The sequence below is a fragment of the Oncorhynchus gorbuscha genome, linkage group LG24 (assembly GCF_021184085.1).
Source record: "Oncorhynchus gorbuscha isolate QuinsamMale2020 ecotype Even-year linkage group LG24, OgorEven_v1.0, whole genome shotgun sequence".
NCBI lineage: Eukaryota > Metazoa > Chordata > Actinopteri > Salmoniformes > Salmonidae > Oncorhynchus > Oncorhynchus gorbuscha.
Window position 1 is genome coordinate 55,689,316 of NC_060196.1, and position 20,157 is coordinate 55,709,472.

At 46.5% G+C, this 20,157-nt stretch overlaps 1 pseudogene; it reads right to left on the reverse strand.

Annotated features, from left to right (window-relative positions):
• Nucleotides 1-5,373: 5,373 nt before the first annotated feature.
• Nucleotides 5,374-20,157, reverse strand: part of LOC124012273 — a 245,447-nt pseudogene continuing 230,663 nt past the window's right edge.

The following is a 20,157-nucleotide window of genomic DNA, read 5'->3' on the forward strand; positions in this document are numbered from 1 at the left end:
TGTAGACATTGTTAATGTTGTAAATTACTATTGTAGCTGGAAACCGCTGATTTATATGGAATATCTACATAGGCGTACAGAGGCCCATTATCAGAAACTATCACTCCTGTGTTCCAATGGCACGTTGTGTTAGCTAATTCAAGTTTAACATTTTAAAAGGCTAATTGATCATTAGAATCCCCTTTTGCATTTATGTTAGCACAGCTGAAACCTGTTGTTCTGGTTAGTGCAAACTGGCACTAACCAGAATAGAAAGAGAAGTGTGAGGCCCCGGTGCACAACTGAGCAAGAGAACAAGTACATTGGAGTGTCTGGTTTGAGAAACAGACACCTCACAAGTCCTCAACTGGCAGCTTCATTAAATAATTCCCGCAAAACACCAATCTCAACTTCAACAGTGAAAAGCCGACTCCGGGATGCTGGCCTTCTCAGCAGAGTCGCAAAGAAAAAGCCATATCTCAGATTGGCCAATAAAAATTAAATATTAAGATTGGCAAAGGAACACAGTCACTGGACAGAGGAACTCTGCCTAGAAGGCCAGCATCCCGGAGTCGCCTCTTCACTGCTGACGTTGAGACTGGTGTTTTGCTGGTAATATTTAATGAAGCTGCCAGTTGATGACTTGTGAGGCATCTGTTTCTCAAACTAGACACTCTTGAACGTGTCGTCCTTGGCCAGCTCTCCCGCTATCTCTCTCTGAATGACCTTCTTGATCCAAATCAGTCAGGTTTCAAGACTAGTCATTCAACTGAGACTGCTCTTCTCTGTATCACGGAGGCGCTCCGCACTGCTAAAGCTAACTCTCTCTCCTCTGCTCTCATCTTTCTAGATCTATCGGCTGCCTTCGATACTGTGAACCATCAGATCCTCCTCTCCACCCTCTCCGAGTTGGGCATCTCCGGCGCGGCCCACGCTTGGATTGCGTCCTACCTGACAGGTCGCTCCTACCAGGTGGCGTGGCGAGAATCTGTCTCCTCACCATGCGCTCTCACCACTGGTGTCCCCCAGGGCTCTGTTCTAGGCCCTCTCCTATTCTCGCTATACACCAAGTCACTTGGCTCTGTCATAACCTCACATGGTCTCTCCTATCATTGCTATGCAGACGACACACAATTAATCTTCTCCTTTCCCCCTTCTGATGACCAGGTGGCGAATCACATCTCTGCATGTCTGGCAGACATATCAGTGTGGATGACGGATCACCACCTCAAGCTGAACCTCGGCAAGACGGAGCTGCTCTTCCTCCCGGGGAAGGACTGCCCGTTCCATGATCTCGCCATCACGGTTGACAACTCCATTGTGTCCTCCTCCCACAGCGCTAAGAACCTTGGCGTGATCCTGGACAACACCCTGTCGTTCTCAACCAACATCAAGGCGGTGGCCCGTTCATGCTCTACAACATCCGCAGAGTACGACCCTGCCTCACACAGGAAGCGGCGCAGGTCCTAATCCAGGCACTTGTCATCTCCCGTCTGGATTACTGCAACTCGCTGTTGGCTGGGCTCCCTGCCTGTGCCATTAAACCCCTTCAACTCATCCAGAACGCCGCAGCCCGTCTGGTGTTCAACCTTCCCAAGTTCTCTCACGTCACCCCGCTCCTCCGTTCTCTCCACTGGCTTCCAGTTGAAGCTCGCATCCGCTACAAGACCATGGTGCTTGCCTACGGAGCTGTGAGGGGAACGGCACCTCAGTACCTCCAGGCTCTGATCAGGCCCTACACCCAAACAAGGGCACTGCGTTCATCCACCTCTGGCCTGCTCGCCTCCCTACCACTGAGGAAGTACAGCTCCCGCTCAGCCCAGTCAAAACTGTTCGCTGCTCTGGCCCCCCTATGGTGGAACAAACTCCCTCACGACGCCAGGACAGCGGAGTCAATCACCACCTTCCGGAGACACCTGAAACCCCACCTCTTTAAGAAATACCTAGGATAGGATAAGTAATCCCTCTCACCCCCCCTTTAAGATTTAGATGCACTATTGTAAAGTGACTGTTCCACTGGATGTCATAAGGTGAATGCACCAATTTGTAAGTCGCTCTGGATAAGAGCGTCTGCTAAATGACTTAAATGTAATGTAAATGTAATGTACGTGTCCTCTTGCTCAGTTGTGCACCGGGGCCACCCACTCCTCTTTCTATTCTGGTTAGAGCCAGTGTCTGTGTGCTATTCTATCTCAGTAGTTTACAATATCATATTACAAGAGTGTAGGCCAGAACTGAGCTATTATTACTGTCTCTTTCCTGTTGTTGACTTCTGTCTGTGTCTTATCCATGGAATACAAGAGAGAGGTTAACATAATTAACAGTAACAACCATAGCAGGCCATAAGTCAGGGGCTAGTGTCTACCCTCTTGTGTGGGAATCTGGAGTATAATTACGCTCCTTTCCTAGAACACCTGCAAACACTGGGGTACAAATCAATAGTCTCACCAGGGAGAGAGAGAGAGGTTGGAGGTTTTATTCAGCTTGTGGTACCATGGGATCCCTCGTATGCAAGTCCGTGCCCCACTTCTTCTGGTTCAATTGTTTTTTGTGTGTGTTTAAAAATAACTGTATTTTACCTTAATTTAACTGGGCAAGTCAGTTAAGAATAAATTCTTATTAAAAATGACTGCCTACCCCGGCCAAACCCTCCCCTACCCCGGCCAAACCCTCCCCTACCCCGGCCAAACCCTACCCCGGCCAAACCCTCCCCTACCCCGGCCAAACCCTCCCCTACCCCGGCCAAACCCTCCCCTACCCCGGCCAAACCCGGACGATGCTGAGCCAATTGTGCACCGCCCTATGGGACTCCCAATCACGGCCAGATGTGATACAGCCTGGATTCGAACCAGGGACTGTAGTGGCGAGCTGGAGATATGTAGCTACACATACATCACATCATGGTAATGGGAAGCACCACTGAATAAAAAGAGATTTCAGAACATGTTTTATTATTTTATTCATTATTATTATTATTATTATTCAAGTTTAGATGTAGACATCTTTGCCATCTTTGTTACATTTTTTTGCATGTAAAAACCCTACAACACAAAACATAAAGGTGGTAGCAGAAAAAAACAAAAGAAAGGAACAAACAATCTAAGCCCGACTTCTATGCAATAAAGTGTAAAAACAAGAAATAACATTCAAAAAATGACGGTTAAAAAATTTACCAAAACATTTGCCTTTTTTGCCATGTCCGTGTCCACACTGGTTTACTGGCTTCTTCCACACACAGATACTCCTGTCTGTCCATGTTGTCTCTTCTTCCACACACAGATACTCCTGTCTGTCCATGTTGTCTCTTCTTCCACACACAGATACTCCTGTCTGTCCATGTTGTCTCTTCTTCCACACACAGATACTCCTGTCTGTCCATGTTGTCTCTTCTTCCACACACAGATACTCCTGTCTGTCCATGTTATTTCATCTTCCACACACAGATACTCCTGTCTGTCCATGTTATTTCATCTTCCACACACAGATACTCCTGTCTGTCCATGTTGTCTCTTCTTCCACACACAGATACTCCTGTCTGTCCATGTTGTCTCTTCTTCCACACACAGATACTCCTGTCTGTCCATGTTGTCTCTTCTTCCACACACAGATACTCCTGTCTGTCCATGTTGTCTCTTCTTCCACACACAGATACTCCTGTCTGTCCATGTTGTCTCTTCTTCCACACAGATACTCCTGTCTGTCCATGTTATTTCAGATACTCCTGTCTGTCCATGTTATTTCATCTTCCACACACAGATACTCCTGTCTGTCCATGTTGTCTCTTCTTCCACACACAGATACTCCTGTCTGTCCATGTTGTCTCTTCTTCCACACACAGATACTCCTGTCTGTCCATGTTGTCTCTTCTTCCACACACAGATACTCCTGTCTGTCCATGTTGTCTCTTCTTCCACACACAGATACTCCTGTCTGTCCATGTTGTCTCTTCTTCCACACACAGATACTCCTGTCTGTCCATGTTGTCTCTTCTTCCACACACAGATACTCCTGTCTGTCCATGTTGTCTCTTCTTCCACACACAGATACTCCTGTCTGTCCATGTTGTCTCTTCTTCCATACTCCTGTCTGTCCATGTTGTCTCTTCTTCCACACACAGATACTCCTGTCTGTCCATGTTGTCTCTTCTTCCACACACAGATACTCCTGTCTGTCCATGTTGTCTCTTCTTCCACACACAGATACTCCTGTCTGTCCATGTTGTCTCTTCTTCCACACAGATACATGTTGTCTCTTCTTCCACTACTCCTGTCTGTCCATGTTGTCTCTTCTTCCACACACAGATACTCCTGTCTGTCCATGTTGTCTCTTCTTCCACACACAGATACTCCTGTCTGTCCATGTTGTCTCTTCTTCCACATGCAGATACTCCTGTCTGTCCATGTTGTCTCTTCTTCCACACACAGATACTCCTGTCTGTCCATGTTGTTTCCTTTCCACACACAGATACTCCTGTCTGTCCATGTTGTCTCTTCTTCCACACACAGATACTCCTGTCTGTCCATGTTGTCTCTCCTTCCACACACAGATACTCCTGTCTGTCCATGTTGTCTCTTCTTCCACATGCAGATACTCCTGTCTGTCCATGTTGTCTCTTCTTCCACACACAGATACTCCTGTCTGTCCATGTTGTCTCTTCTTCCACACACAGATACTCCTGTCTGTCCATGTTGTCTCTCCTTCCACACACAGATACTCCTGTCTGTCCATGTTGTCTCTCCTTCCACACACAGATACTCCTGTCTGTCCATGTTGTCTCTTCTTCCACACACAGATATTCCTGTCTGTCCATGTTGTTTCTTTGTCTTTGTCTATTTTTGCAGTACCTGTGTACAGCATGCTAATAACACATTTTAACACAATCATCTTTCTTCCTTGGAAATAAAACAGAATAACTGAAGTGTGTTAACATTTTTCTAATTCAAACTTAAAACAAAAATCGTTCATTATGTTATTTGAAATCACATGACTGTTTCTGTGAAAAGATGTTAGTATTATTATTACAGGTTCTTTGTTTCTGAGAGGCGTTTGTAGCAACATTTTAAGGCTATGTTGATTTCATCGCTATTTCACACAAATCCTCGCTTGCCGAATCCCCGGCAGACTCTAATTACATTATCCCCTGATCATGTATAAATAACTATGTACATCAGAGGATGGACAGTTTAGATTGAACTCATGTTTGATTCCTTTCAGCAGCAATGGGAATCATAGGAAGAAGTGCTCATACAAATGAGAGAGAGAGAGAGAGAGAGAGAGAGAGAGAGAGAGAGAGAGAGAGAGAGAGAGAGAGAGAGAGAGAGAGAGAGAGAGAGAGAGAGAGAGAGAGAGAGAGAGAGAGAGAGAGAGAGAGAGAGAGAGAGACTTTACTGTTAATTTTAGTTGTTTTTCACTTTATATATTCACTTTGTATGTTGTCTACCTCACTTGCTTTGGCAATGTTAACACATGTTTCCCATGCCAATAAAGCCCTTGAATTGAAATTGAATTGAGAGAAAACACATGAATGGGAGTCTTTTAGAGGTGAAACAGGTGGTCCACTAGCAAAGTACTAACAAGCTAAATCGAGGGACAATGTTGCTGTGTGGTAACATTTGTTTTGACGGTCAAATGGTATTAATCTATCTACATAATGTCAAATGCTTGGACTACAAGGCCATAATCCAGGTTGAGGTGTTGCACTACATCTAATTTGATGAACAAAACACTCAACATGGTTGATATTCAATGGCTTCTTTCGGTCAAAAGGCACCTTTTTCACCTATACACGGAACAAGTAGAATTTCATGCTATGTTCAAATCAAGTCCCAACATGACTAAAAGCCAAATATTAAAGTATTATATAAATGCAATAGACATACAATAAAAGAGGGCCTTGTGTAAACCTATGATGCTCAAAGCTGTAAAGCTCACAGAACAATACTTATAACCAAGCTACAGTATATCAGCTTCTCTTAAAAAAACATACAGGATGAACAAAGTCCAATACAGGGCATCTGTATAGACAATAAAGCATTTCAAAGTGTACGAGCAGGAGCACACAAAGAAAGACATGGAATGGATAGTGCCTCTGTGCCATTCAAACAAACAGAACAAATCATTTGACTGCATTTCATCTCCCATTCAACCTTCTGACAAAAGGCCTCTGTTTTGTTTCGTGATCGTCCTGTCCTGTCCTGTCCTGTCTTGTCCTGTCCACATGAGAGAAAAATACTCTGAATTGCAGGAATTTTGCTTCATTATCTTGTTTGCTACATTTGCAAATGTAAACAGTTTTACAGAGTCAAGCTCATGGCCCTTTACTCAATGCAAAGTCAATGTTGCATATGAACATACCAGGTAGAAAATACTGTGTTCAATACTGTATATCAGGCACTGATATTATGATATTCTGATATTATGAATTTTCATATTAACAACTTAGAAAAAAATATTGCTTTTTGCATTTTTCTTCCTTCCCAAATGTCTTTAGTGATATAAGGTTTGTATCCTAGCAACTAAGGCAGCAGCTTAAAATGTCTAGGGGAAGTTCTGTGACAATAAAAAACCCAGAACAAACAGTATTCATAACTAAAATACATTAAAACATAGACACTTAGTTGGATGTTAAGTGGAGACCGATGCAACTGAAAGCACCGTAGGATATGTTGTTTGACTCAGCCAAGTTCCCTGAGGACGTTTATTTGAGGACGGTCCAATCACTAGTCATCGCTCTGCCCAGCCACTGTGAAGGAGATTATGACAGACGACTGATGTTTCCCCATCTCCCCATTTTACATATCAATTCACACTTCCTCATTCCATTTGGAACATTGAACCGACCAGGTAAGAGAACATTCAGCCCGTGCAGATGTACTTTGTTGTTCGCTGGACTGCCTTGTCAAAGTAACACTTCCTCATTCCATTTGGAACATTGAACCGACCAGGTAAGAGAACATTCAGCCCGTGCAGATGTACCTTGTTGTTCGCTGAACTGCCTTGTCAAAGTAACACTTCCGAATAAAAAAATAAACAATAGCAACAAAAAAAAAACGAAAAATAAGCGTCTACTTGTAGTACCACTTTCTTCAAAAGCGTTTTCCTTTACAAAAGAAGAAAAAGGAAACAGCCAATCGCTTGTTCTGTATTATGTCCAATATAAATGTTTAGATGACATGAGTTCCCTACAGAAGCTATCATGGCACGTTGAGCAAAAAGTCTTCTTCTCATTCAATCATTACAGTACGCTTTAGTCAGTTTATTTTGTTCTTTTTCATACTGCTATGCCTGTGTTAAAGGTCCAAGTCTGTAATGCACCAAAATCACACACAATCCTTTGGAGCATCGGCCTCAGCATCGGCCCCAGCATCGGCCTCAGCATCGGCCTCAGCATCGGCCTCAGGCTCGACGGTAGGCAGGTGAAGCCCTCTCTGTATGTGTGTGGTGAAGTCGTACTTGTCTACGCAGGCATGCAGGCAGATGCTGCACTGGAAGGGCCCTCCGTCAGCATGGCAGCTCATGTGCAGGGCGTGCATAACCTCATCCAGGAAGAGGATGCCACAGTGGACACACTTACTGGTCAGCTCATCCTGAGTGCCCTGGTCCACCCTCTCCTTACTGGTCAGCTCGTCCTGAGTGCCCTGGTCCACCCTCTCCTTACTGGTCAGCTCATCCTGAGTGCCCTTGTCCACCCTTTCCTTACTGGTCAGCTCATCCTGAGTGCCCTGGTCCACCCTCTCCTTACTGGTCAGCTCATCCTGAGTGCCCTGGTCCACCCTCTCCTTACTGGTCAGCTCATCCTGAGTGCCCTGGTTCACCCTCTCCTTAATGGTCAGCTCATCCTGAGTGCCCTGGTTCACCCTCTCCTTACTGGTCAGCTCATCCTGAGTGCCCTGGTCCACCCTCTCCTTACTGGTCAGCTCATCCTGAGTGCCCTGGTCTACCCTCTCCTTACTGGTCATCTCATCCTGAGTGCCCTGGTCCACCCTCTCCTTACTGGTCAGCTCATCCTGAGTGCCCTGGTCCACCCTCTCCGGCTTGGCTGCAACGTCTGGGGGAGGAGAAGGCTGGGGGGATGCCCCCTCGTCTACTTTCTCCTCTCTTCTCTCCTGCTGCTCTCTATGCTTCTCATCCTCCTTCCCCGCCGTGACCGTGGGCAAGGCGGTGGAGCCGTTGGCGGACGGTTTGGAATGTTTGATGGCCAGGTCGAGAGGGATGTCGCTTTCGGGGCCGGTGGAGGGCGGGAGAGGGAAGTGTGAGGGCAGGCTAAAGGTGTGGTAAGGCACAAAGCTTTGGCAAGGGTTGGGCAGACCAGACATGTGGCTTAGGTACTGTGGGTTGCCCGGAACAGACATCTTGTACTTAGTCCAGAAGCGCATCCAGTCAGACTCGCTCTGCGGGTCATTGTGGATGAAGGGCAGGCTGAAGAAAGGGTACTGGTACTTCTCGATGGGGCTGCCCGGTGGCGAGTAGCTGGCCTGTTTGGAGGGACGCATGTACTTCTCGATGGGGCTACCCCTCTCGGAGGACAAGCTACCCTTCCCCTCCAAGCCCGTGTGATGGACCCCAGCCGAGCCCACCCCGTTCCCCTCCGCCTCTCCCTCTGCAGGGTTCTTGTTGTGTATGTGCAAAGGAGGCATTCGCTTGTGGATCTCGAGGGTTTGGCTAACTAGGAAGGAGTGGGTGGAGCGGGGGCTGGGGTGACCCTTGAACCCAGAGGACCCGCAGGCCTCGTACTGGCCCAGGGAATTCTGAGGCTCCCCTTTACGAGGGACGGGCACTCCTTCCGAGCCTGGCCCATCCTCTCCTGGCCGGCGCTCCAGGGGACTGCCATTGAGGCGTTCCTCGCTGCTGACCCTCCGCGGCTTGGAGCCCACAGGTTCGGAGGGCAGAGGGTCGGGGTTGGGGCGTTCCTCGCTGCTGACCCTCCGCTGCTTGGAGCCCACAGGTTCGGAGGGCAGAGGGTCGGGGTTGAGACGCTTCCGCGTGCGCCGGCGGATGATCTGCTCTCCGTTGTTCTGCTTGATGATGTTCAGCGGCCGGGGAGTCTGGTGAGAGACAAAGATACATATTTTATTTATTTATGTATCAAGCTATGCATAAAAACATTCACATAAATATGTGCATGTTGTCCGGTCCTCTGGCAGTCTCTATGGGGGTGCCACAGGGTTCAATTCTCGGGCCGACTCTTTTCTCTGTATATATCAATGATGTTGCTCTTGCTGCGGGCGATTCCCTGATCCACCTCTACGCAGACGACACCATTGTATACACTTTCGGCCCGTCATTGGACACTGTGCTATCTAACCTCCAATCGAGCTTCAATGCCATACAACACTCCTTCCGTGGCCTCCAACTGCTCTTAAACGCTAGTAAAACCAAATGCATGCTTTTCAACCGATCGCTGCCTGCACCCGCATGCCCGACTAGCATCACCACACTGGATGGTTCCGACCTTGAATATGTGGACACCTATAAGTACCTAGGTGTCTGGCTAGACTGCAAACTCTCCTTCCAGACCCATATCAAACATCTCCAATCGAAAATCAAATCAAGAATCGGCTTTCTATTCCGCAACAAAGCCTCCTTCACTCACGCTGCCATGCTTACCCTAGTAAAACTGACTATCCTACCGATCCTCGACTTCGGCGACGTCATCTACAAAATTGCTTCCAACACTCTACTCAGCAAACTGGATGCAGTTTATCACAGTGCCATCCGTTTTGTCACTAAAGCACCTTATACTACCCACCACTGCGACTTGTATGCTCTAGTCGGCTGGCCCTCGCTACATATTCGTCGCCAGACCCACTGGCTTCAGGTCATCTACAAGGCCATGCTAGGCAAAGCTCCGCCTTATCTCAGCTCACTGGTCACGATGGCAACACCCATCCGTAGCACGCGCTCCAGCAGGTGTATCTCATTGATCATCCCTAAAGCCAACACCTCATTCGGCCGCCTTTCGTTCCAGTACTCTGCTGCCTGTGACTGGAACGAATTGCAAAAATCGCCGAAGTTGGAGACTTTTATCTCCCTCACCAACTTCAAACATCAGCTAGCTGAGCAGCTAACCGATCGCTGCAGCTGTACATAATCTATTGGTAAATAGCACACCCATTTTCACCTACCTCATCCCCACAGTTTTTATTTATTTACTTTTCTGCTCTTTTGCACACCGATATCTCTACTTGTACATGATCATCTGATCATTTATCACTCCAGTGTTAATCTGCAATATTGTAATTATTCGCCTACCTCCTCATGCCTTTTGCACACATTGTATATAGACTCCCCTTTTTTCTCTGTGTTATTGACTTGTTAATTGTTTACTCCATGTGTAACTCTGTGTTGTCTGTTCACACTGCTATGCTTTATCTTGGCCAGGTCGCAGTTGCAAATGAGAACCTGTTCTCAACTAGCCTACCTGTTAAATAAAGGTGAAATAAATCAAATAAATAAAAAATGTCCTTAATAATAGGAATTTCATAATAAGAATATTACCAGAGCATGTCACAACACTAAGGGCTTGATTCAATCCATATCGTCGCTATAGTGTGATGGAAACTTTAAAGGCAATGTTCCCCCATCCACCACATTCACTGTAAACACTGCATATGTCGGTCCATTCGGAAACATTCCCTTTAAATTTCAATCATGCTATACCGCGGATCTTCTGCGATATGGATTGAATCAAGCCCTAAAATGATCCCAGAATGACTGCAATATCAAAAGGGGACTCCGCCAGTCAGGCTGTAGTCAGTGTAGCTTAATCCTGATAGTTACAGCTCTTCTGTCCCCCACTGCCCCCCCCCTCCCGTAACCCCGCCTACACCCTCTGCTCCCCGGCCACCACCCTGTCACAGCTGGACAGACAGGAGACACAAGCATCTGGCCTCCGTCTAGCGCTGACACACAGACATGCCCTAGGGCAGCGCACATTGTTTATTACAGCCAAATAAGGGGCTAAGGCCTACTGTAAATACTGCAGGAGTGTTGCTGTAGTGCAGATGGCACACAACTGTTTAAATGGGAACATATTTTATTTTACTACAAGATCCACAGAATAGTATATGTAGCCTGCAGAATCCACTCATTAACTAGCCACTTCATCTGTTTAGCCACCAGGGAAATACAAAAATCATTTAAACAATATATTTTTTTGTGTGGCCAGCTTAGGGTCATAATTTCTTCGTAATTTCTGTGTTTGTGTGTGATATGACATGCCCCAAGCATTGACTTGAAAAATACAGAAACATCCAGTCTCGTCTGGAGGAGGAAGTCTGTCTACCTTTAGGGCATATTTGAAATGGGAGACAAAAATGAACATTCTTGCCCTCATTTATCACCTAGGCCTTTCCGTCCAATTCCTTTTCCTGTTCTATTTATTTTTCTCTCCTTCTTGCCACAGGTAGGGTGACATATCACATAGCAATGCCGACAGACATGTTTTCATACCGACGTTTCCCCACTTTCCATGGAAGCCCAAACTAGAGAGAGAGAGAGAGAGAGAGAGAGAGAGAGAGAGAGAGAGAGAGAGAGAGAGAGAGAGAGAGAGAGAGAGAGAGAGAGAGAGAGAGAGAGAGAGAGAGAGAGAGAGAGAGAGAGAGAGAGAGAGAGAGAGAGAGAGAGAGAGAGAGAGAACATTTTAAATGGAGGTGAGGATATTTCCATTACTCTGCTCCCTACACATACTGCATATGAAGAAATGACCAGAAGAGAATATGAATTAAAGGGATCAGATTGGCCGCATTGCAGACTGAATTCTAGGTGTGAAATGTCCCCGAGGAATCAATCCCACACCATACACACCATACCGCTGCCTCTCAGCTTGTCTTTGTGATGGACAATCTGTTGTCATGTTCCTGGGGAAAGGAAACCAATTATTTCAACCCCCAAAATGGGGGGGTAAAAAATCAATGAAATAATCCATGGCACAGTTAGGAAAAAGGGAAGCCTAGTATTATCCCTCCCTACATACATACAGTATGGTTATTTATTCAGAAACACGGAGTATGTGAGCGGAGTTGAGAGGTTGGAAATCCCACTCATTGCTCCATGTCCTTTTCAACCGCTCTGGTAAAAACCACTACTCACTCACAGGGAGAAAAAACTGTAGCTCCAAATTGGCTCCATTCATTAAAATCACAATTTAACCAACAACCCATCTATTTGTTGTGGCTACCTGGATCTACCATTTCGTATTGAACCAAATCTATATGATTTGAATGAAAAGTATTTGAATAAACATGAAAAAGGTGAATGTAAGAAGCTCACCATTTTAAATAGGCTACATGTCATATTAAACAGCATATAAACACTCTAAATAGGTCCGGAGACAGACAGAGTCTAAGAAGGCTATATGATTTCAATTATTTCAAGGCTATAGCCTACAAAGAAATACACTGTGAGTGTGACACACTAGGCTGGTAGGCAGTCAGGGACATTAGGTCCTCAGCATTTAAACAACATTTCATTGTATTAAATCATTATAGTCTATAAATTGCGTATACAGGCTGTGACTTTGTCTACTTAGAATAAAATACAAATGAAATAAAAAAGGTCTTATTAGGCTCAGTCTGTCTTTAAATACATTTTTAGAAACACGAGGTGGTCCAGTGTGGCTTCAGGCTCATGTGATGGTGTCTGGAGAGCCGGCCAGCAGCAGGGAATATCCTCTCCACACTTGCCGAGCCACTGGGGATGCTAAACACCTTTTAGCCACTCTTGCCAGGCGGCGCAGAGATGCATAGTTGTTTTTAAAATTTTCAATAGATAGGCCTAAAGTTTTTAAGGCAAAATAACCCAATCAAATCGGAAAGTTCCTTGAATGTTGGAAAATTCCAGGCCTATTGGGCCAAAATCAATCATGGCCTATTGTATAGATAATAGAACAAAAATGAAGGAAACGTTTAAGAGATCTGATTTTTGTTTATAAATACTTTGGTACAATGACACACTTAATTAGCTAGCCACCTCGGCCCTTTCTTGTATCATGTTCACGTAGTAAGTACACCATCCTGCTTTGGGGATATGTGTCTTTTCAGATTCCACAATGATTCTTTAGTTGAGAACGTTACATCACCACACTCCCTCTCTTGGTCCTCATCTTTGTAAGTCACCTTGTTTTAGCACCTGTGTGTTTTATCAGTTTCTTTATGAAAAGGTTGTATTTACAATGGTGTTTGTTCTTGTGGCAACAGGTCACAAATATTGCTGCTGTGATTGAGCACTGATCACCCAGTAGATATGGGAGTTTATCACAAGTGGATTTGTTTTTGAATTCTTTGTGGGTCTGTGTAATATGTGTCTCTAATTTGGTCATATATTTGGTAGGAGGTTAGGAAGTGCGGCTCAGTTACCATCTCATTTTACATTTACATTTACATTTACGTCATTTAGCAGAGCCAAGTCTGCCTACGGCTGCCTTTCTCAATAGCAAGGCTCTGCTCACTGAGTCCTTAATTTTGGATCAGTCCCAGTGGTCAGGTATTCTGCCACTGTGTACTCTCTGTTTAGGTGCAAAATGCATTCTACTTTGCTCAGTTTTTCTATAAATTCTTTCCAATGTGTCAAGTAATTATCTTGTTGTTTTCTCATGATTTAGTTGGGACTCTTCTCCAGGTTCATCTCTCTGTAGGTGATGGCTTTGTTAGGGAAGATTTGGGAATCACTTCCTTTTAGGTGATTGTAGAATTTAATCACTCTTTTCTGGATTTGGATAATTAGCGGGTATCGGCCTAATTCTGCCCTGCATGCATTATTTAGTGTGTTACATTGTACACTGAGGATATTTTAGCAGAATTCTGCATGCAGAGTCTCAATTTGGTGTTTGTCCCATTTTGTGAATTCTATAATAGGCAATGGGTTCTATAACTGATTCAAGTATTTTTAGCCAGATACTAATTGGTATGTTTTTGCATTTCTTTATGCATTTCTTGCCTTGTCTCTCAGATCGTTCACAGCTTTGTGGAAGTTACCTGTGGTTTAGTCCAAGGTATGTATCGTTTTTTTGTGTGCTCTACGACAATGGTGTCTAGATGGAAATTGTATTTGTGGTCCTGGCAACTGGACCCTTGTTTGAACACCATTCATTTTGTCTTACTGAGATTTACAGATTTACTGTCAGGGCCCAGGTCTGACAGATTCTGTGCAGAATATCTAGGTGCTGCTGTAGGCCCTCCTTGGTGCTGCTGTAGGCCCTCCTTGGTTGTGAACAGATCTAGGTGCTGCTGTAGGTCCTCCTTGGTTGTGGACAGATCTAGGTGCTGCTGTAGGCCCTCCTTGGTTGTGGACAGATCTAGGTGCTGCTGTAGGCCCTCCTTGGTTGTGGACAGATCTAGGTGCTGCTGTAGGCCCTCCTTGGTTGTGGACAGATCTAGGTGCTGCTGTAGGCCCTCCTTGGTTGTGGACAGATCTAGGTGCTGCTGTAGGCCCTCCTTGGTTGTGGACAGATCTAGGTGCTGCTGTAGGCCCTCCTTGGTTGTGGACAGATCTAGGTGCTGCTGTAGGCCCTCCTTGGTTGTGGACAGATCTAGGTGCTGCTGTAGGCCCTCCTTGGTTGTGGACAGATCTAGGTGCTGCTGTAGGTCCTCCTTGGTTGTGGACAGATCTAGGTGCTGCTGTAGGCCCTCCTTGGTTGTGGACAGATCTAGGTGCTGCTGTAGGCCCTCCTTGGTTGTGGACAGATCTAGGTGCTGCTGTAGGCCCTCCTTGGTTGTGGACAGAATCTGTGCAGAAGATCTAGGTGCTGCTGTAGGCCCTCCTTGGTTGTGGACAGAATCTGTGCAGAAGATCTAGGTGCTGCTGCAGGCCCTCCTTGGTTGTGGATAGAATCTGTGCAGAAGATCTAGGTGCTGCTGTAGGCCCTCCTTGGTTGTGGACAGAATCTGTGCAGAAGATCTAGGTGCTGCTGTAGGCCCTCCTTGGTTGTGGACAGAATCTGTGCAGAAGATCTAGGTGCTGCTGTAGGCCCTCCTTGGTTGTGGACAGAATCTGTGCAGAAGATCTAGGTGCTGCTGTAGGCCCTCCTTGGTTGTGGACAGAATATGTGCAGAAGATCTAGGTGCTGCTGTAGGCCCTCCTTGGTTGTGGACAGAATCTGTGCAGAAGATCTAGGTGCTGCTGTAGGCCGTCCTTGGTTGTGGAAAGAATCTGTGCATAAGATCTAGGTGCTGCTGTGGGCCCTCCTTGGTTGGTGACAGAATGTGTGCAGAAGATCTAGGTGCTGCTGTAGGCCCTCCTTGGTTGTGGACAGAATCTGTGCAGAAGATCTAGGTGCTGCTGTAGGCCCTCCTTGCTTGTGGACAGATCTAGGTGCTGCTGTAGGCCCTCCTTGGTTGTGGACAGAATCTGTGCAGAAGATCTAGATGCTGCTGTAGGCCCTCCTTGGTTGTGGACAGATCTAGGTGCTGCTGTAGGCCCTCCTTGGTTGTGGACAGATCTAGGTGCTGCTGTAGGCCCTCCTTGGTTGTGGACAGATCTAGGTGCTGCTGTAGGCCCTCCTTGGTTGGGGACAGAAGAACCAGATCATCAGCAATTTGACTTCGGATTCTAGTAGGGTGAGGCTGGGTGAGGCCGGGTGCTGCAGACTGTTCTGGTGCCCTCACCAATTCGTTGATATATATGTTGAAGAGGGTGGGGCTTAAGCTGCATCCCTGTCTCACCCCGGGCCAGGTGGAAAGTAATGTGTGTTTTTTTGCCAATTTTAACCACATGCTTGCTGTTTGTGTACATGGATTTTATAATGTTGAACATTTTTTCACAAACACCAATTTCCATCAATCTGTATAGCAGACCGTCATGCCAAATTGAATCAAAAGGTTTTTTGAAATCAACAAAGCATGAGAAGACTTTGCCTTTGTTTTGGTTTGTTTTTTTGTCAATTAGGGTGTGCAGTGTGAATACGTGGTCTGTCGTACGGTAATTTGGTAAAAAGCTAATTTGACATTTGCTCAGTACATTGTTTTCACTGATGAAATGTATGAATCTGCTGTTAATGATGAGGCAGGATTTTCCCAAGGTTGCTGTTGATGCATATCCCACGGTAGTTATGGGGTCAAATTTGTCTCCACTTTTGTGAATTGGAGTGATCAGTCCTTGATTCCAAATATTGGGGAAGATGCCAGAGCTGAGGATGATGTTAAAGAGTTTTAGTATAGCCAATTAGAATTTGTGGTCTGAATATTTTATCAGTTAATTTAGGATACCATCAACCCCACAGGCCTTTTTGGGTTGGAGGGTTTGTATTTTGTCCTGTAGTTTATTCAATGTAATTGGAGAATCCAGTGGGTTCTGGTAGTCTTTAATAGTTGATTCTAAGATTTGTATTTGACCATGTATATGTTTCTGCTGTTTGCTCTTTGTTATAGATACAAAAATATTGGAAAAGTGGTTTATCCACACATCTCTGTTTTGGATAGATAACTCTTCCTGTTGTTGTTTGTTTAGAGTTTTACAATTTTCCAAGAATTGGTTAGATTCAATGGATTCTTCAATTACGAGCTGATTTCTGACGTGCTGTTCCTTTTCCCCCGTAGTGTATTTCTGTATTATTTAAGTGATTCCCCATAGTGAAGGCGTAGGCTCAGTTCTCCTGGGTCTCTATGCTTTTGGTTAGACAGGTTTCTCAATTTCTTTTTTAGGTTTTTGCCTTCTTCATCAAACCATTTGTCATTGTTGTTCATTATCTTAGGTTGTCAGCTTGACATTTTTTTTGATAGGGAAGCTGAGAGGTCAAATATGCTGTTCAGGTTTTCCACTGCTAAGTTTACACCTTCTGTCATGCTGGTGAAAGAGGACCCAAAAGCGACTTGGCGAAAACAGAGTCTTTAATCCAGTAAAGTAAATACAATCAAAAAAACACAACTTTCACTCGAAATGACGAGGACAAACTGGAGACTCGATCTTGAACAGCAGGTGAACAGCAGGTTGCCTCGGGAAGGCACTTGAACCAAACAGACTCAGACACCTGCTCACCACGCAGCATCTGAGGAAAACACGACACGACAGGGCGATACACAAACACAGCACGGTGAATTCTAGACAAGGAACCGACGGGGCAGAAACGAATAACAAGGAGAGAAATAGGGACTCTAATCAGGGAAAAGGATCGGGAACAGGTGTGGGAAGGCTAAATGATGATTAGGGGAATAGGAACAGCTGGGAGCAGGAACGGAACGATAGAGAGAAGAGAGAGCGAGAGAGTGAGAGAGGGAGGGGGAGAGAGAGGGATAGAAAGAGGGAAAGAACCTAATAAGACCAGCAGAGGGAAACGAATAGAATGGGGAGCACAGGGACAAGACATGATAATAAATGACAAAACATGACAGTACCCCCCACTCACCGAGCGCCTCCTGGCGCACTCGAGGAGGAATCCTGGCGGCAACGGAGGAAATCATCAATGAGTGAACGGTCCAGCACGTCCCGAGACGGAACCCAACTCCTCTCCTCAGGACCGTAACCCTCCCAATCCACTAAGTATTGGTGACCCCGTCCCCGAGAACGCATGTCCATGATCTTATGTACCTTGTAAATAGGTGCGCTCGACAAGGACGGGAGGGGGGAGGGAAGACGAACGGGGGTGCGAAGAAAGGGCTTAACACAGGAGACATGGAAGACAGGATGGACGCGACGAAGATGTCGCGGAAGAAGCAGTCGCACAGCGACAGGATTGACGACCTGGGAGACACGGAACGGACCAATGAACCGCGGAGTCAACTTACGAGAAGCTGTCGTAAGAGGAAGGTTGCGAGTGGAAAGCCACACTCTCTGGCCGCAACAATACCTTGGACTCTTAATCCTGCGTTTATTGGCGGCTCTCACAGTCTGTGCCCTGTAACGGCAAAGTGCAGACCTCACCCTCCTCCAGGTGCGCTCACAACGTTGGACAAACGCTTGAGCGGAGGGAACGCTGGACTCGGCAAGCTGGGATGAGAACAGAGGAGGCTGGTAACCCAGACTACTCTGAAACGGAGATAACCCGGTAGCAGACGAAGGAAGCGAATTGTGAGCGTATTCTGCCCAGGGGAGCTGTTCTGCCCAAGACGCAGGGTTTCTGAAAGAAAGGCTGCGTAGTATGCGACCAATCGTCTGATTGGCCCTCTCTGCTTGACCGTTAGACTGGGGATGAAACCCGGAAGAGAGACTGACGGACGCACCAATCAAATGACAGAACTCCCTCCAAAACTGTGACGTGAATTGCGGGCCTCTGTCTGAAACGGCGTCTAACGGAGGCCATGAATTCTGAATACATTCTCAATAATGATTTGTGCCGTCTCCTTAGCGGAAGGAAGTTTAGCGAGGGAATGAAATGTGCCGCCTTAGAGAACCTATCGACAACCGTAAGAATCACAGTCTTCCCCGCAGACAAAGGCAGACCGGTAATGAAGTCTAAGGCGATGTGAGACCATGGTCGAGAAGGAATGGGGAGCGGTCTGAGACGACCGGCAGGAGGAGAGTTACCCGACTTAGTCTGCGCGCAGTCCGAACAAGCAGCCACGAAACGGCGCGTGTCACGCTCCTGAGTCGGCCACCAAAAGCGCTGGCGAATAGACGCAAGAGTGCCTCGAACACCGGGATGACCAGCTAACTTGGCAGAGTGAGCCCACTGAAGAACAGCCAGACGAGTGGAAACAGGAACGAAAAGGAGGTTACTAGGACAAGCGCGCGGCGACGCAGTGTGCGTGAGTGCTTGCTTAACCTGTCTTTCAATTCCCCAGACTGTTAACCCGACAACACGCCCATAAGGAAGAATCCCCTCGGGATCAGTAGAAGCCACAGAAGAACTAAACAGACGGGATAAGGCATCAGGCTTGGTGTTCTTGCTACCCGGACGGTAAGAAATCACAAACTCGAAACGAGCGAAAAACAACGCCCAACGAGCTTGACGGGCATTAAGTCGTTTGGCAGAACGGATGTACTCAAGGTTCTTATGGTCTGTCCAAACGACAAAAGGAACGGTCGCCCCTCCAACCACTGTCGCCATTCGCCTAGGGCTAAGCGGATGGCGAGCAGTTCACGGTTACCCACATCATAGTTGCGCTCAGATGGCGACAGGCGATGAGAAAAATAAGCGCAAGGATGAACCTTATCGTCAGACTGGAAGCGCTGGGATAGAATGGCTCCCACGCCTACCTCTGAAGCGTCAACCTCGACAATGAATTGTCTAGTGACGTCAGGAGTAACGAGGATAGGAGCGGACGTAAAACGTTCTTTTAGAAGATCAAAAGCTCCCTGGGCGGAACCGGACCACTTAAAACACGTCTTGACAGAAGTAAGAGCTGTGAGAGGGGCAGCAACTTGACCGAAATTACGAATGAAACGCCGATAGAAATTAGCGAAACCTAAAAGCGCTGCAACTCGACACGTGACCTTGGAACGGGCCAATCACTGACAGCTTGGACCTTAGCGGAATCCATCTGAATGCCTTCAGCGGAAATAACGGAACCGAGAAAAGTAACGGAGGAGACATGAAAAGAGCACTTCTCAGCCTTTACGTAGAGACAATTCTCTAAAAGGCACTGTAGAACACGTCGAACGTGCTGAACATGAATCTCGAGTGACGGAGAAAAAATCAGGATATCGTCAAGATAGACAAAAACAAAGATGTTCAGCATGTCTCTCAGAACATCATTAACTAATGCCTGAAAAACAGCTGGCGCATTGGCGAGACCGAACGGCAGAACCCGGTACTCAAAATGCCCTAACGGAGTGTTAAACGCCGTTTTCCACTCGTCCCCCTCTCTGATGCGCACGAGATGGTAAGCGTTACGAAGGTCCAACTTAGTAAAGCACCTGGCTCCCTGCAGAATCTCGAAGGCTGATGACATAAGGGAAGCGGATAACGATTCTTAACCGTTATGTCATTCAGCCCTCGATAATCCACGCAGGGGCGCAGAGTACCGTCCTTCTTCTTAACAAAAAGAACCCCGCCCCGGCCGGAGAGGAAGAAGGCACTATGGTACCGGCGTCAAGAGACACAGACAAATAATCCTCGAGAGCCTTACGTTCGGGAGCCGACAGAGAGTATAGTCTACCCCGAGGAGGAGTGGTCCCCGGAAGGAGATCAATACTACAATCATACGACCGGTGAGGAGGAAGGGAGTTGGCTCGGGACCGACTGAAGACCGTGCGCAGATCATGATATTCCTCCGGCACTCCTGTCAAATCGCCAGGTTCCTCCTG